Source organism: Schistocerca gregaria, chromosome 8 (genome assembly GCF_023897955.1).
Source record: "Schistocerca gregaria isolate iqSchGreg1 chromosome 8, iqSchGreg1.2, whole genome shotgun sequence".
NCBI lineage: Eukaryota > Metazoa > Arthropoda > Insecta > Orthoptera > Acrididae > Schistocerca > Schistocerca gregaria.
Genome location: NC_064927.1, coordinates 362,576,418 through 362,593,747, shown reverse-complemented (window position 1 = coordinate 362,593,747; position 17,330 = coordinate 362,576,418).

Here is a 17,330-nt window from a genome sequence, read left to right as displayed (position 1 = left end):
ATCATTGGTAAGTAGGAGGGCATTGCTCATTCTGTTACAAATCTCACTGACTTCAGCAACAAGGTTCCCAGAATTGCTGAGTGGTGACGTCAATAATAACATACCCCGAATCGTCAATGCGAGCAGTTAGTGCTCAGGTGATTGTACTTGTTAAATTTTGTTGACATCAGCATTGACATTCCTGGAATTCTGACCATCACATCCAGTTACTTACCCCAATGCTAATACAGCATCACGTCACTATCCAGTGACAGCCACCACCCACCACATGGCCCAAACCCACATGACCCTCATGACCACACTCCCCATCCCCTGCACCACCATGCTCACTCTGTCCATGTCTCCACATGTCATGGGAGCACTCTAATTAATTCGCATGCAGTGTGGTTTAAACAATTTAGCACTAACTGTGGCGCTATATATGTACAAATTGCTGTGTGGTCCCAGTGCACCAATGATGTGCAAGCTCGGCTCCCATGGTTCAAGTAATTTTTTTATAATTTGGACATGTGAGCACCATCATTTGCTGTCTGTAATTTGTGCTGTACGAAACGCTGCGAGCAGCAACAATGATCAGCCAGGAGCAAGAAGAAAGCTGTCAATAAGTATTTGTCAAGCCTTTTTCCATTCCAACAATATGTTTATTACTAGCAAAAGCCATCACTTTGTGTGTGCACGTCAGAGCATTCCAGTGCTGTGCAACGGCAACAGCTAATGTTATACTGCTTTCCTGCAGGACTTAGAGAACCATTGCATCTGCATTTTACAAATGCATTTACCTATTGTGAAAAATTAATCTTGTTATGGTATTCTCTATAAACACGATATATTCAATAAGTTTACTCTTCGGTTTTGTCTTTATTGTTACAGACAATGTCCCGTTACTGGATTAGGACATGGATTTATTCTGTGACGTACCACTGCCTCAACAGCAGCACCTACTGTCAACAGGATATCCCCTCGTCCTTCTGGACCTGTTATTGGTTGATTATGCATTGGTTCAGATACAGCAACAGCTTTCCACAGCCTAAGGAGCCCCCAGTCCAGTGCTGGCAGAACTGTTGGACCAGGACACTGAGATGTTCCACGATCTACTTATGCCTGTCACAGCATCACAACAGTAGCCTTCTGCATGAAGAAATTACGGTTCATTTGAATTATTTGAAGTGAGGAGCAATCAGGGCAAGGAATGATATATATATATATATATATATATATATATATATATATATATATATATATATATATATATAAGAAAGCCACTGAAGCAACGTAGAGGACGCTTAGACAAGTAATTTAATACACACGAGTCCACAAATGTCAGGAAATACCCCAAAAGAGGATGACAGATGTTGAACACATGTGACATCACCAGATGACATATCACATCTGCAGTGGTGGAGCCTATCAGTTTGTTGAACCTCATCATTCCAACCCAAGCCAAGTACCCGCGTCGCTGTGGCTCCCGACCTACCTGTGCGACTTCAGCGAGTGGGGCTCAGAATTCCAATCTTGCGTAAGACAGGCAGTGTTCTTTTGCATTGCATTGCACAGTTATGTGTTTACAATTAAGTAAGATATGGGATTGTATGTAGTGATCTGACGGTCTCTGCCGTTTAATTGTAAAGTGCAGTACTACAAAACCTACCACATTACCTCACAAGCATATAAGAACAAGCTTCACAATTGCATCGCTACCAGTAAATAACCTACGTATTCTTTAATACACTCCTGGAAATTGAAACAAGAACACCGTGAATTCATTGTCCCAGGAAGGGGAAACTTTATTGACACATTCCTGGGGTCAGATACATCACATGATCACACTGACAGAACCACAGGCACATAGACACAGGCAACAGAGCATGCACAATGTCGGCGCTAGTACAGTGTATATCCACCTTTCGCAGCAATGCAGGCTGCTATTCTCCCATGGAGACGATCGTAGAGATGCTGGATGTAGTCCTGTGGAACGGCTTGTCATGCCATTTCCACCTGGCGCCTCACTTGGACCAGCGTTCGTGCTGGACGTGCAGACCGCGTGAGACGACGCTTCATCCAGACCCAAACATGCTCAATGGGGGACAGATCCGGAGATCTTGCTGGCCAGGGTAGTTGACTTACACCTTCTAGAGCACGTTGGGTGGCACGGGATACATGCGGACGTGCATTGTCCTGTTCGAACAGCAAGTTCCCTTGCCGGTCTAGGAATGGTAGTACGATGGGTTCGATGACGGTTTGGATGTACCGTGCACTATTCAGTGTCCCCTCGACGATCACCAGAGGTGTACGGCCAGTGTAGGAGATCGCTCCCCACACCATGATGCCGGGTGTTGGCGCTGTGTGCCTCGGTCGTATGCAGTCCTGATTGTGGCGCTCACCTGCACGGCGCCAAACACGCATACGACCACCATTGGCACCAAGGCAGAAGCGACTCTCATCGCTGAAGACGACACGTCTCCATTCGTCCCTCCATTCACGCCTGTCGCGGCACCACTGGAGGCGGGCTGCACGATGTTGGGGCGTGAGCGGAAGACGGCCTAACGGTGTGCGGGACCGTAGCCCAGCTTCATGGAGACGATTGCGAATGGTCCTCGCCGATACCCCAGGAGCAACAGTGTCCCTAATTTGCTGGGAAGTGGCGGTGCGGTCCCCTACGGCACTGCGTAGGATCCTACGGTCTTGGCGTGCATCCGTGCGTCGCTGCGGTCCGGTCCCAGGTCGACGGGCACGTGCACCTTCCGCCGACCACTGGCGACAACATCGATGTACTGTGGAGACCTCACGCCCCACGTGTTGAGCAATTCGGCGGTACGTCCACCTGGCCTCCCGCATGCCCACTATACGCCCTCGCTCAAAGTCCGTCAACTGCACATACGGTTCACGTCCACGCTGTCGCGGCATGCTACCAGTGTTAAAGACTGCGATGGAGCTCCGTATGCCACGGCAAACTGGCTGACACTGACGGCGGCGGTGCATAAATGCTGCGCAGCTAGCGCCATTCGACGGCCAACATCGCGGTTCCTGGTGTGTCCGCTGTGCCGTGCGTGTGATCATTGCTTGTACAGCCCTCTCGCAGTGTCCGGAGCAAGTATAGTGGGTCTGACACACCGGTGTCAATGTGTTCTTTTTTCCATTTCCAGGAGTGTAGATAAAGTGTATAACCAAAGAAAAGAAGGGACAAAAGGAAGGGGAAAAAAACAAATTAAAACAGCTTTTGCTCGACTATCGCGAGGACAATAATTTTGTGACTTCTAGGTTTGGAACAGATCACATTTACAAAAGGTGTTCACGAACAGAATAGTGTATTGGTGCGATGCCTAGTACTGGCCCCTACCGTAGTTGCTGCAGCAGTAATGGTTACATCATATAGTGACATCACATGTTCAACATTTGTTATCCACCTTTAGGGTATTTCCTAACATCCGTGGTCTCTTGTGTCTTAAATTACTTCTCTCAGCGTCATATCTAAAGAAATATGCACCCAAAACAATTTTTTTTTAATCCTACCAACGATAACAGCACACTTGCACACACTTACAGTTTATGATGTGCTAGCAGTTGACTTGCAGCGGCAGAACATTGTAACTGTCAGCTGCATTATGTTTCTTAAATTGGTTGGAAGTTGGTGGTGTTAGTTGCCACATCGGTAGAGCACCATATCAGATATTGGTAAAATTGGTTTAAAATAAGGAAATTGGGAGAATGTCAAATCCAGAAATTGGTAAATTGGCTGTGTAAGTGGTACACTTGTTGGGTGCCAAATCTGAAAATTGGTAAAACTTGACAGTTACCCTACATATACTACAGTTAAATCACAATTACAGCACAATCATGCCACATTTATACCTAGCCTATGTCTCAATAACGCCACAAATACATCATGTACACACCATGTGCACACCACACATACACTACAACTTACGCCATACTTACCTCGCACGTAGGCTGAGTTAAGATACATTGATAATAGAAAATAATGACATCATAGCTTAGTGTGTAAAAAGTTAGCCTCATGGGGCCAAATCTGGAAATTGGTGAAACTGGCATCTAAACTGGCAATCTGATAGGACACTAAATAGGAAATTGATAAAATTATTAAAATAGATAAAAATGCAAATGTACCAACTAAAAAGGAATTGACAGATGTGTAAATACATTAATTTTTGTGGATGTGCATTTACATTAAAAACATCAGAGCGCTGTGCATTAATGATTACGTGATCGCTGGTATCCACACGCGCAGCTAAGAAATTATGGTAAGGCGAGATCGTCTGACACTGCAGTGTTCCTGATGTCATAGCATATTCTGCAAAAAAAAAAATGTAGCAAATATTAGTGTAAGATACTTTGACATTATGATGTGTGTCTGAATTCTACAAAAATATTAGTCCTCTAGGCGAATTGAGTGCTGTTGAACCTAAAAAATGGCAAGCATTTTATCATTATAGGTAATGCATTAACTCCACTCAACACACTGACTCCTTTTGGTATCTATACTAGCAAGACAGACAATCCTGTCGAGATACATAGCTACTCTTGGCATTCCTCTTTCTATGTTTTATCCCTATTCTCACCACTAACAAAGAAAAGGTGGTGCTTTTGCCAGCCATAGTAACCAAACCCGCCATCATCATCTTACTCAATCTTTAATCTACACCATTTATCCGACCCCAGTAACATTAGCTAGCAATTGATTTCCACTTGGACGAACTTATAGTTCTACACGGAATTTCCATAACGAATGGCCAGTGATCAAGTCACTCGAGCCATCAACAAACGCTCCATTAAAAAAATCGACAGTCTTGTACAGCATATATATTCAGGAGCCAAAATATTATGACCATCTGCTGTATCATTATTGGCTCCGAGACATGGTCAATCATCTTGCTGAAAGTTGACATCGCCATGGGGGAAGACATCAAGCATGAAGGGATTCAAGTGGTTCGCAGCTGTCAGCGTGTATTCGATTACTATCACAGGTTCCATTCAAGCTCAGGAGAATGTCTCCCATAGCATGATACAGCCTGTGTCCTTGCCATGCTGCAGATTTCGAGCCACCGTTTACCTTGATGACGACGTTTGTGGAGATGACCAACGACGAAGTTAGCAAAAGTGTAATTCTCCCAAAGAGCAACCACGTTTACAGTGATCGGAGGTCGAATCCCGATGGTCTAGTGCCCACTGTAATCGAAACTGACGATGTCATTGCGTCAAAATGTGAACCTGTAGGGATGTTCCGCTGCGGAGCCCCATGTTCAGCAATGTGCGATGAGCGGTGCGCTCCGAAACACTTGTGCATGCCACCAGCATTGTGCTCTTTCTGCAGAGATGCCACAGATCGCCATCTCTCCTGTTTTACAGAGCAGACAAGCCTCCGAACCCCACGTTCTGTGAAGAGTCGTCCATGTCCAACCATTCAGCCCCTAGCGCTAGTTTCACTGTCCTTCTATAGCTTTCTATAGATACATACGACATTGAGACGTGAAGACTCGACCAGCCTAGCTGTTTTCGAGATATTCTTTCACAATCTCTGCGTAGTAATAATCTGTCCTTTGTCAAAGTCAGTTAACTCATTTGCAGCCCATGTCTTCGTTGGGTTGATATCCTCCCCCCCCCCGTCATTGTCTGCTCAGCTTAGAGAATTCTGTTAGCGCGTCACTGCCCGTAACGTCACCAGACCACTTCCCACATCACGGTGGGTAGTGGTCATAACGTTTTGGCTGATCAGTGTATCTGCCCCAATGAATTTATAATGAAGTTTTCTTATGATGACCAGACAATTATCTAACAGAACAACACGGAATTCCATCAAGACATTGTCTACAATTCAAATGTCTGTATCGATGTTTTGGTAGTTTATGTAATCGACTGCCGCTTTAAAATAATTAAAAACTATAGGCATTCAGTGCACTGTTTTATAAGTAATTATATGCCCTGATCACCGACAACGTATGCACCTCTGCACAAGTCAACTTTCAGCTCAGACGTATTTACTGGTGCTTTAGATCCCACGTCATTCTGTCTTACTATTTATGTGTGTCTAGTGCAAACACAATAACATGCTTTAGTATACCGATATAATAAGAATGATTAATTGCCTTTTTGCTAACACTGATTACTTGAACCAGTATCAAAAATTCTCTAGGTGTAAACTGAGCCGGACTGTATGGCCGAGGGGTTCTAGGCGCTACAGTCTGGAACCGCGTAACCGCTACGGTCGCAGGTTCGAATCCTGCCTAGGGCATTGATGTGTGTGATGTCCTTATGTTAGTTTGGTTTAAGTAGTTCTAAGTTGTACGGGACTGATGACCTCAGATGTTAAGTCCCATAGTGCTCAGATCCATTTGAACCATTTTTTGTAAACTGAGACGGGAACAGTTTTCCTCACATATTCTACGGTCACGTCTTCAAATGTGGTTGCACTTACAATCTCCGTTTTTTTGGACGCGTGTACTGCCAACAGCATAACCCCCACCCACGGCAGCTTTTCATTTTATGGTATTATTCTACTGCATTGTGCATTCAAATATTTTATGAATCTGATTATAGATTTCGTATTCAGTATACAAATAAAGAGTACCTTACAAATCACACTACACTAGAAATAAAACAACTCTATGGAAGATCACATAACGCATGTCATCGAATTTCTTTCTCTCTGTATTTCCTATGCATAGAAACAACAGTTTAGCAAACGAGAGAATGCCTAACAGGTTACACCAAGGTAAGACTCATAGGGCTGGGAATTGTGTGTCTGATCCTGTGCAAAGACCGACAAACGCTACGTACAACGTGCTCCAATGCAGTCTGCTCAAATCACTTCCATACAGCATCAGTTAACAAATAGCTAACAGAACAACTGCTGTGTGATGTCTGAATGTTTTGCTATTTGTCTGCTGGGGTAATACGCCTCTAAGTGTGGTTAATGTGTTACGTACATGAAAAAGAATACTGGAAATGGAAGACATCGATGGCATGGAAATAAAAAATGCCGTGTAAGAAGAATATAAACTGCAATTTAAAAAAGAAGAATCTATAGAAAATATGCACGCAAGGTTTACAAATTGCTTTAAAAGCATGGTATGAAGAAATGTGACTACAGTTGGAGAATAGAAGACACCAGAATTCAAAGACAATAGCAGTGGTAATTAGAAATATCTTCCAGCACTGGTCAAAACTGTCAGAATAGACACAGTTTACTGCATTAAGGAATGTATGAATAATCTGTTTCATAAAGTCCCATTCACATCTGAATCTGCTTGAAAAGGATGTTTACATTGTATCTGAATGTGGTGGAATTTACTTACTGTCACTCACATTCATCTTATACACCATATTCATGTTTGTACTGTACCACATTAGCTGCTAGACGAGTGATACAGATGTTGGTCACAGCAGAAACTCAAAATCCGGAAAAAAATCTGCATACTGACTTTATTTCTGCGTCACTATATCAGGTGCACTATGCAATACTGGTGGTGTGATGATCAAGACGTATAATGTAAGCTTGAAATCTGGACACTACTCTGTGTCCTGCACTGATAGATCACAGACTGCGCCATGGAGGCTGTGTGCAAATTTTACCACTGCTGCTATTCAGAAGAATCACACACTCCATCAGCTCTGTCAGATGGCTGTTATGCTGAGAGAGAAATAAATTAAAACTGTAAGAACACACACATATACACACAGTTAATAATAATATTTCAGAGACACAGAGGCATGCTTTAATACCTACAATCTACTATACAAGCTAATCTGTCTGGAGACAGTAGATCTCTGAGAATGCTTCATGATGATCAACCTTTCACTAGGGTGTACGGACAACATTTGCTAACTTCACCTGAATAGTGGAGTCTGACGATGAGTGATGTGCATGTTGTGGGAAGGGGGCAAGATGTTAATAACTGCAGCACTACAGACATTGGAACAAAAATTTTGGATTGGCAACATTGCAGGCTAAGTTCGTATCCACCTGTTCATCATCTTGGATTACCCTCTTGGATTCTGATATCATCAATGACATTATAATTCGACATCATAAATCACCATCCTGAATTGTGGACTTTGAACCAGTCACAATGGAACAGTACCCTCAGAATCATGATACTGACTGTGCTAAGGCCACTCATCTTGTTTACAGTTTTGGGACACGTTGTTACAGTTTTTGGGCAGTTATTTTGTAGTGTGTTAGGCATTTTGTTATTGTCTGAGGGCAATTTGTTAAAAACTTGGAGATATTTTATTACAGTTCTTGCTGAAAAATGAGGTAACTTAACACGATATGGGAGCAATTTCGTTATAGTTACGCTGTAACATGTAGAGGAAAAGGGTGAAGTGTTATGTAGTCTCCATTATGCACTACACAAATTGTGCAAGTTCACCATCATATTCCCACCCCAAATAAAATCCTGAAAGTCTGAACTCTATCCAAAATATTTCAGATTAATCTTCATAAAACCAGACTCTGCACAGCCTGGGTAACACTAAGCTCAACAGTTGTTGACGATGTTCCACTGCAGTCAAACGTATGTCAGTGTCCTACAACCTAGAATTCTTGCAGAATTTCTCCAAGTCCGTATGTGTGGTCATATCAAATTAAATAGCCTGAAACCAGCTATAATGACCAACAAAATACGTGAAATGAATGTACTACAACAACCACTGCTACTCTAACAACTGCATCACATTGACCACACACTTTTAAGAACTACACACATCAAAAAACGTTTTCCATCACCCTGGTTCCCAGAACTCCTGAAGACAGACGTTGACTGTGGATATTGTATCACAGACACAGTTCGTTTGACTGTTCAGAGACGTCACTAAACCCTCCCAAATATGTAAACAACCATGCATGAGCAGCGCCTATTAGACAGAGGAGATCCGACAGGCGATCAGTTTCAGTCATTCCACCAGAAAGGAGGCACAAGGCTCGTGTTGTCTGTAGTGCAACCACACCTAGACTGTCAATACCGCGGTTCTATCGTGTATGCATTGTTACTTTGTGCCAGGAAGGGATCTCAACAAGGGAAGTGTCCAGGTGTCTCGGAGTAAACCAAAGCGATGTTGCTCGGACATGGAGGAGATACAGAGAGACAGGGACTGTCGGTAACGTGCCTCACTCAGGCCGCCCAAGGGCTAGTGCGGCTACCTACAGATTAAGGCTCGGAGGAACCCCGACAGCAACGCCACCATGTTGAATAATGCTTTTAGTGCAGCCACATCGCGTCGTATTACGACTCTAACTGTGCGCAATAGGCTGCATGATGCGCAACTTCACTCCCGATGTCCATGGAATGGTCCATCTTTGCAACCATGACATCCTGCAGCGCGTTACAGATGGGCCAAACAACATACTGAATGGACCGCTCAGGATTGGCATCGCGTTCACTTCACCGATGAGTATCGCATATGCCTTCAACCAGACAATCGTCGGAGACGTGTTTGGAGGCAACCCGATCAGGCTGAACGCCTTCGACACACGGTCCAGCGAGTGCAGCAAGGTGGAGGCTTCCTGCGGTTTTGGGGTGGCGTTATGTGGGACCGACGTACGCCGCTGGCGGTCATGGAAGGCGCCGTAGTGGCTGTACCACACATGAATGCCATCCTCCGACCGATAGTGCAACCATATCGGCAGTATACTGGTGATACATTCGTCTTCATGGACGACAATTCGCTCTCCATCGTGCACATCTTGTGAATGACTTCCTTCAGGATAATGACATCACTCAACTATGGTGGTTAGCATGTTCTCGAGACATGAACCCTATCATACATGCCTGAGATCGATTGAAAAGGGTCTGTTTATGGACGACGTGGCCCACCAACCACTCTGAGGGACTACACCGAATCGCCGTTGAGGAGTAGGACAATCTGGACCAACAGTGCCTTAAAGAACTTGTGGATAGTATGCCGCGACGCATACAGGCATGCATCAGTGCGAGAGGACGTGTTACTGAGTATTAGAGGTACTGGTGTGTACAGCAACCTGGACCACCACCACTGAAGGTCTCGCTGTATGTTGGCACAACATGCAATATGTGGCTTTCATGAGCAGTAAAAAGGACGAACATGATGTTTATGTTGATCTATATTCCAATTTTCTGAAAGGTTCCGGGACTCTCGGAACTGAGGTGATGTAAAACTTTTTTTGATGTGTGTATTACGGCACTTTTTCCTACACAAGATACTCAAACTGACTGCAGTGCAGGACTCAAACATACTCCTGGGTTTGAGGAGCACTCGTACTATTGTGTTAACGGATAATTCGTCTGACCTAAACATATCCGGAATATTACTGGATGTCATGTCTTTGCCCACATTTTATGGGAGCTGTGTGTAAACATGTTACTCCAGATACCTCTAGAAGAAACTGTTGTACGAGGGTCACTCCAAAAGAAATGCACACTATTTTTTTTAAATCCATATTTCATTCTACATGTTTTAACGTTTTACAGTGTGTAGATATATCCTTTAGGAACAATATTTTCATTTCTCCACATTTCCATCCCTCTCAACTGCCTTACGCTATCTTGGAACCAGCGGATGTATACCCGCACGGTAAAATTCTGGACCAACCTGTTGGAGCCACTGTTTGGCAGGGTGCATCAGGGAGTCATCATGTTCGAACCTTGTTCCACGAAGAGAGTCTTTCAGTTTGCTAAAGAGATGATAATCACATGGAGTCAGGTCAGGACTGTAAGGCGGGTGTTTCAGTGCTGTCCATCGGAGTTTTGTGATCGTTTCCATGGTTTTTTAGACTGACATATGACCTTGCATTGTCGTGCAAGAGCAAAACATGCTGCTTTTGCCGATGTGGACGAACACGACTCAGTCGAGCTTGAAGTTTCTTAAGTGTCGTCACATATGCATCAGAATTTATGGTGGTTCCACTTGGCATGATGTCCACAAGCAAGAGTCCTTCGGAATCGAAAAACACCGTAGCCATAACTTTTCCAGCAGAAGGTGTGGTTTTGAATTTTTTTCCTTGGGTGAATTTGCATGATGCCACTCCATTGATTTCCTCTTCGGCTCTGGTGAAAAATGATGGAGCCATGTTTCATCACCTGTCACAATTCTTCCAAGAAATTCATGTCCGCCATTCTCGTACTGTTCCAAAATTTCGCTGCATACCGTTTTTCTTGTTTCTTTGTGGGCCACTGTCAACATTCTGGGAACCTTTTTTAACGCCAACACTTTCAACATTCTGCAAACACTTCCTTCTCCTATCCCAACGTAGCGTGACAATTCGCTCACTGTGATGCGTCTGTCAGTAGTCACCAATTCTTTAACTCTCTGCACGTTGTCTGGAGTGTGTGCAGTAAGAGGCCTGCCGTTGCGAGCATCTCCATACACCTTTTACAACCTCTTGTGGATGTTTACCACTGTCTCGTTTTCACAGCACAGGAATTCTATGGCAGCACGTTGCTTCTGACGAACATCAAGTGTAGCAGCCATCTTGAAGACATACTGTGACGAAGCTACTTACGGGGATAAGATGACATAAGTTTAAAAACAAGCTGGAAGGATGTATATACACACTGTAAAATTTTCACACATGCAGAATGAAAACTGTATTTTTCCCAAAATAGTGTGCATTTCTTTTGGAGTGACCCTCGTACAACTGATTTAGTTGTGTGCTAGATCTGGCAACAATTATAAACCTAAAACTGAAGATGCAAAGTTAGTTCTTTTTGCTGATGATACAAGTATAGTAATAACATCCAGAAACCAAGAACTAAGTGATGTAATTGTAAATGGTGTTTTTCACCAAATTATTAAGTGTTTCTCAGCAAACGGACTCTCTTTAAATTTTGATAAAACACAGTATATACAGTTCCGTACAGTAAATGGCACAACTCCAGTAATACCTGTAAATATAGACTTTGAGCAGAAGTCTGTAGCTAAGGTAGAATTTTCAAAATTTTTAGGTGTGTCCATTGATGAGAGGTTAAACTGGAAGAAACACATTGATAGTCTGCTGAAACGTCTGAGTTCGGCTACGTATGCTATTAGGGTTATTGCAAATTTTGGTGATAAGAATCTCAGTAAATTAGCTTACTATGCCTACTTTTATTCACTCCTTTCGTATGGTATCATATTCTGGGGTAATTCATCGTTGAGTAGAAAAGTATTCATTGCTCAAAAACGTGTAATCAGAATAATTGCTGGAGCAATAATTGCTGCTGCGACTTGTGGTCTAACCTGTGTCGCTATAAGTTCACATTTCAAAAATTGAGTCTACATATATACTCCACAAACCTTCATTCAGCATACGGCATAGGGTGCCTTGTACCACTCATAGTTATTCTATTTTCTGTTCCGTACACAAAAAGTGATGGGATGATGCCTACAGTGCTTCTGTATGAGCCCTGATTTCTCCTATCTTTGTGGTCCTTATGTGAGATGTGGTTCGCTCTACTGCGTGTCGCAAGTGTGGTTCTGTAAACATGAAGAGAATGTCCACACAGCTCTAAATTGTTTCGATTCTTCCATTCACCCGATTGTCTTATTGAAAAGTTCATCATGTTACATACTCAATTTTAGTTGATGTAGAAGGTGGCTGTCGACCATTTTCATCCAGGAGAAAAGTCTTTGCCTTTCGACATCAATTGCGAAGTTTAGGAAACGGGTGACAATTACATTTAGATGACATTAGCAGACCATACAATGCGCAGATATATCTGCTTTCTCTATGTCTTTTTTCCGTAAGGAGGATAGCATTTGCACTTTATTAACCTTGTCCAAATGCTACCGCAGCAATCGGACTACAATCATATGAGAATGAATAACGTGAAAGTTTTAGTACCCCTTAAAGAAGATGTTAACGTCGTATCCAAATGCTATAGAATATTTCGCAATTGTGTATGGTAGATTTTTTCAGCCGATGTAGCAGATCGTGTTTATATTTCACATTACATTAGTCATATTTTACTTGCTTCAGTAAGGTCCTTAAAGTGCTTTGCATTATTCTTCGCAGACATAAGAAACTATCTGGAATATACTAGCCACTGAAATGCAAAAGTATCAACAATCAATAACTTAGGTGTCTCCAGATGCTAATGACCAGAAGTCGTTGCTAATTAGTGTTCTGGCTTTAAGTTTAATGATAAATCAGTGAGACACATCAAGCGACATATGTGAAAAGTTTTGGAACAGTGCTAAGAAAAGTTGGAGCCGCAATTCAGTGTTAAGTGCACCACCTTCACTCACTTCTTGCTTACACACAAATTCGGACACCTAAATCTTTCTTTCCCTGTGCCATTTTGCTTATTCCGTCAAAAACATGGCTCCCGCCATGCCAGATAATCCTTTCTGAACATCAAAGTTTTGCATCGTCACTATAACTACATAGTATTGAATCCTGTGTGGCGACTATTAGCGCCAGAAAACAATAATTCGGTGTTCATAGGCCACGATCGTTGTGTTTTCTTTTCTTTCCTCTAGTGTGAACGCTTTTTCACAGACAAAGGTTGCTAGTGAACACTGCCCAATCGCTTGAGCATTTGTAATCGTTTGTTTTCAATTCCAAGCAGTCCGTTATAGACGAGTGTTAAGATGGCTTGCGGACTGTGGATGTAAATTTCCAAATATCATGTTATTTGTTCTAGTCTCTGTAGATTTACACTCGCATGCGAAAACTGCATAACCAAATCCCTTTTACAGCCTACGAAGTTTAAGTACCGAGAAGGATTAGTGAGACGTGCTTGGATCATGCAACTGACCTCACTTTTTGTGAATGACTGATGTTCGGTTCCATTTCCACCACTAACTTTTGTTACAGGTGTTCAAGGTGAAATATTGAGAGTGACATGTTTTTGTTAGTAAGGGCCATATTAGCACGGTGTAGTACATACAGTGACGACATTCTGCACTGCGAAAGTCGTTACCGGTTGACAGTTGGGGCGATACTAGCGTTCCAAGAGGTGAGAAAGCACAGTCACATCGTAATGTAGTTGTGTGCTCACCTGATGATGGCCGGCCGTCTCTGGGCCGAAACATCGTGGCAGAATGTCGACGGGATCCGGCTGCATACCCGGAAATTATTAGAAGAACAACGGGTATGTAAGTGAAATATATGTATGCATTGATGCTCTAAATATCCTAATCTAACACTCATAAATTCCTGCTCAAGTGATTACACTTTGGGATTCGACTACTATGTCGCAAGCTGGAATAGCATTCGTCTGTGAGACGATTAATAGCAGAAAAGACATTGTGATTTAAATAAGGAAACACAGCACCAGTTGCAAGTTTTCTCATGCTTCGCACAACGCGTTTCGAGAATCTACTCCCTTAACCGGTGCAAATGATTACATAGGTGTTTTACGTGTTGTTTCAGGAAATAGGACAAAGTAAATCTGTCCGATTTTCCGTTAACAGAAACCATAAAAAAATACAGAGCAAGAAAGGCAGAACAATTCACATAAAAACCTATGTAAATATTTGCATTTGATAATGAGTATCAGTACTCGAAAAGCATCACGTTAAGCATGAAAAAATCTAGTGTTTCATTATTTAGATCTTGAAAGATACAGCTGTAAGCTTACCAAAAACACCAATAATGACTAACGAAGTTAAGAAATTGCATTTTTTAAATGAATACTTTGTTTGCAGATATGGGGGGCTACTTTGAATAGGACAAATTTAAATGTTTTTTCGTCCATTCTCAAATAATTTTCGTAGTTGTTTATGTTCTCGCGTTGTGGCTCACGAAGCAATTTCTAGTGGACATGTCGAGCTTCTCTTCTCGCTATCCATTGTTTCATTCACAACCTTTTTCTTTTCTCTTTTCAACCAGTGCGCTCGCCACCAACATTACATTAAATACTGTCGTACACACAACTAACGGTTTATCATCAATTCCCGAGCAGCTGTGATGAACAATTTTATGATAGTTTAATACCTCCAGTAAAGCAGTTTGGTCAAAGAACTTTGGCAAATCTTTGACAAAGAACTTTGTCAAATATCTTTCACGGTGTAATACCGCCCTAAGTAGCTTCTGCATACATCCTTTCGAGTCTCCGTCTTCTTCAGCACATAAAAACTCGCTCTGCTTGTCCGTTGTAGTTGTAAAAAAAAATAGTGACATAGCCACTGTTTAACAATGCAGCATATTTTCTCACCAGTTAAAGAATTTACCGTCGTTGAATAATACATGGTTCAAATGGTTCTGAGCACTATTGGACATAACATCTGAGGCATCAGCCCCTAGAACTCAGAATTACTTAAACCTAAGTAACCTAAGGATATCACACACATCCATGCCCGAGGAACGATTCGAACCTGCGACCATATCAGTCGTGTGGTTCCGGACTGAAGCGCCTCGAACCGCTCGGCCACCGCGGCTGCCCGTTCAATAATATTATAGCGCTTTTATTAGATCTTTATTACAGCCGTGCGATTTTGTAAGTACGTAGGTCTTATACAGGCGTCATTAAAAATAATTTTGGAATCGGTTTCATCAACAGTATAAGAATTCCAATTCCAAAGAAAGCAGGTGCTGACAGATGTGAATGTTACTAGTTTTAAGTCATGGGTGCAAAATATTAAGACGAATTCCTTATAGAAGAATGGAAAAACTGCTAGAAGTCAACCTCGAATAGGCTGTTGTTTAGAGAAATACAGGAACACGCGAGACAATACTGAACCTAAGACTTATCTTAGAATTTAGGTTATGGAAAAACAAACCTACGTTTATAGTATTTGTAGACTTAGATAAACCTTTCGACATTGTTGACTGGAGTACACTTTTAGCAGGGGCAATATACAGGTAGTGAAAGGTTGCTTATAACTTGTATAGAAACCAGGCGGCAGTTAAGAGAGTCGAGGTGCATGAAAGGAGAGCAGTGAGTGAGAAGACACTGTTGTAACCTATCCCTGGTGTTATTCAGTCTGTACCATGAGCAACCAGTAAAAGAAGCCAAAATAAAATTTGGAGAAGGAATTAAAATTCAACGAGAAGAAATAAAAACTTAGGTTTGCTGATGACATTGTAATTCTGTCACATACAACACAGAACTTGTGAGAGCAGTTGAATGGAACGGAAGGTGCCTTGAAAGGAGGGTGAACATCGACAAAATCAAAACAAGGATAAATGAATGTACTCAAGTTAAATCAGGAGACGCAAGGGAATCAGATTATGAAATGGGACAGTTAAACTAGTAGATGAGTTTTTTTTATTTGGGCAGGGAAATAACTGATGATGGCTGAAGTAGAGAGGACAGAAAATGTAGAACGGCAAAAAAAAGTGTTTCTAACATCGAATATGGATTCAAGTGTTAGGAAGTGTTTCCTGAACGTGTTTGTCTGGAGCGTAGCCATGTATGGAAGTGAAACACAGATGATAAACAGTTTAGCCAAGAAGAAAACAGAAGTTTTTGAAAAGTGTTGCTACAGAAGAATGCTGAAGATTAGATGGGTGGCTTACATGACGAATGAGGAGATATCAGGTAGAAATGAGCAACCTGAACAGAAGAAGGGATCCGGTTGATAGGACTTTTCCTTAGGTACAAAATTTGAAATTACACTGAGGTGTAAGGAGCTGTTTCATTTCGAAAACAGTTATAACTGAGTCGAGGCGTATTTGCGACTGTTCGAAAAAAAAAAACTGCACTGTTATTGTTACATGAAATTATATGGGAATGCTTATTTGTCTTCCTCAAAGCTGTTAGCATTGATCATTTTTAAAATTTCCATTGAGAAACGCCTTCGGAAGCGTCAACAGGACGCGTCAGACACCGCCTGTAGGACAATTGACTGCAGGTAACTGCGAACGACACCAACAGATGGCAGCACGCGTCCACAGTCGCGGCGTCTCGCTAAGCTCACGCTTGCCTTTGTATATTGGATAACACGAGGAGTTGTCGCTGTTACCGTCCATGTTCTTTCTCATGAGTGGTCGCAAACAAAGGACATTGCTTATCTCGCTACTCAGTCGTCGATGGAATTTCGATGTGTTTTTATGTTGTCCTGCTACTGTCCGCTCTCCACATAAATGTGTAAGCTACCACCAGGAATTTCCCATATCTTCTACATGTAAAGTAGTTTCCGTCCAACATCGTATTTCAGTGAGAACCTTCCGCCCGAGGAAGGTTGTGTTAGTATGCAAGCGAGTCGCTGATAACTTTTTTTTTTACGTAAATGAGTGATGCGGTTTCATTTGAAACCCATTATGCTGTATATTTTTGTGTTTGCGTTATTAGTAGTGCTAAACGCTGAAAATTTGAACGGGACATGGAGGAGTTATCAACTGATGGTTCGAACGCAACAGTACATGACTGTGCAGGTTTCAGTTACAGATCGTATGATTTTTGCCTTTAGGT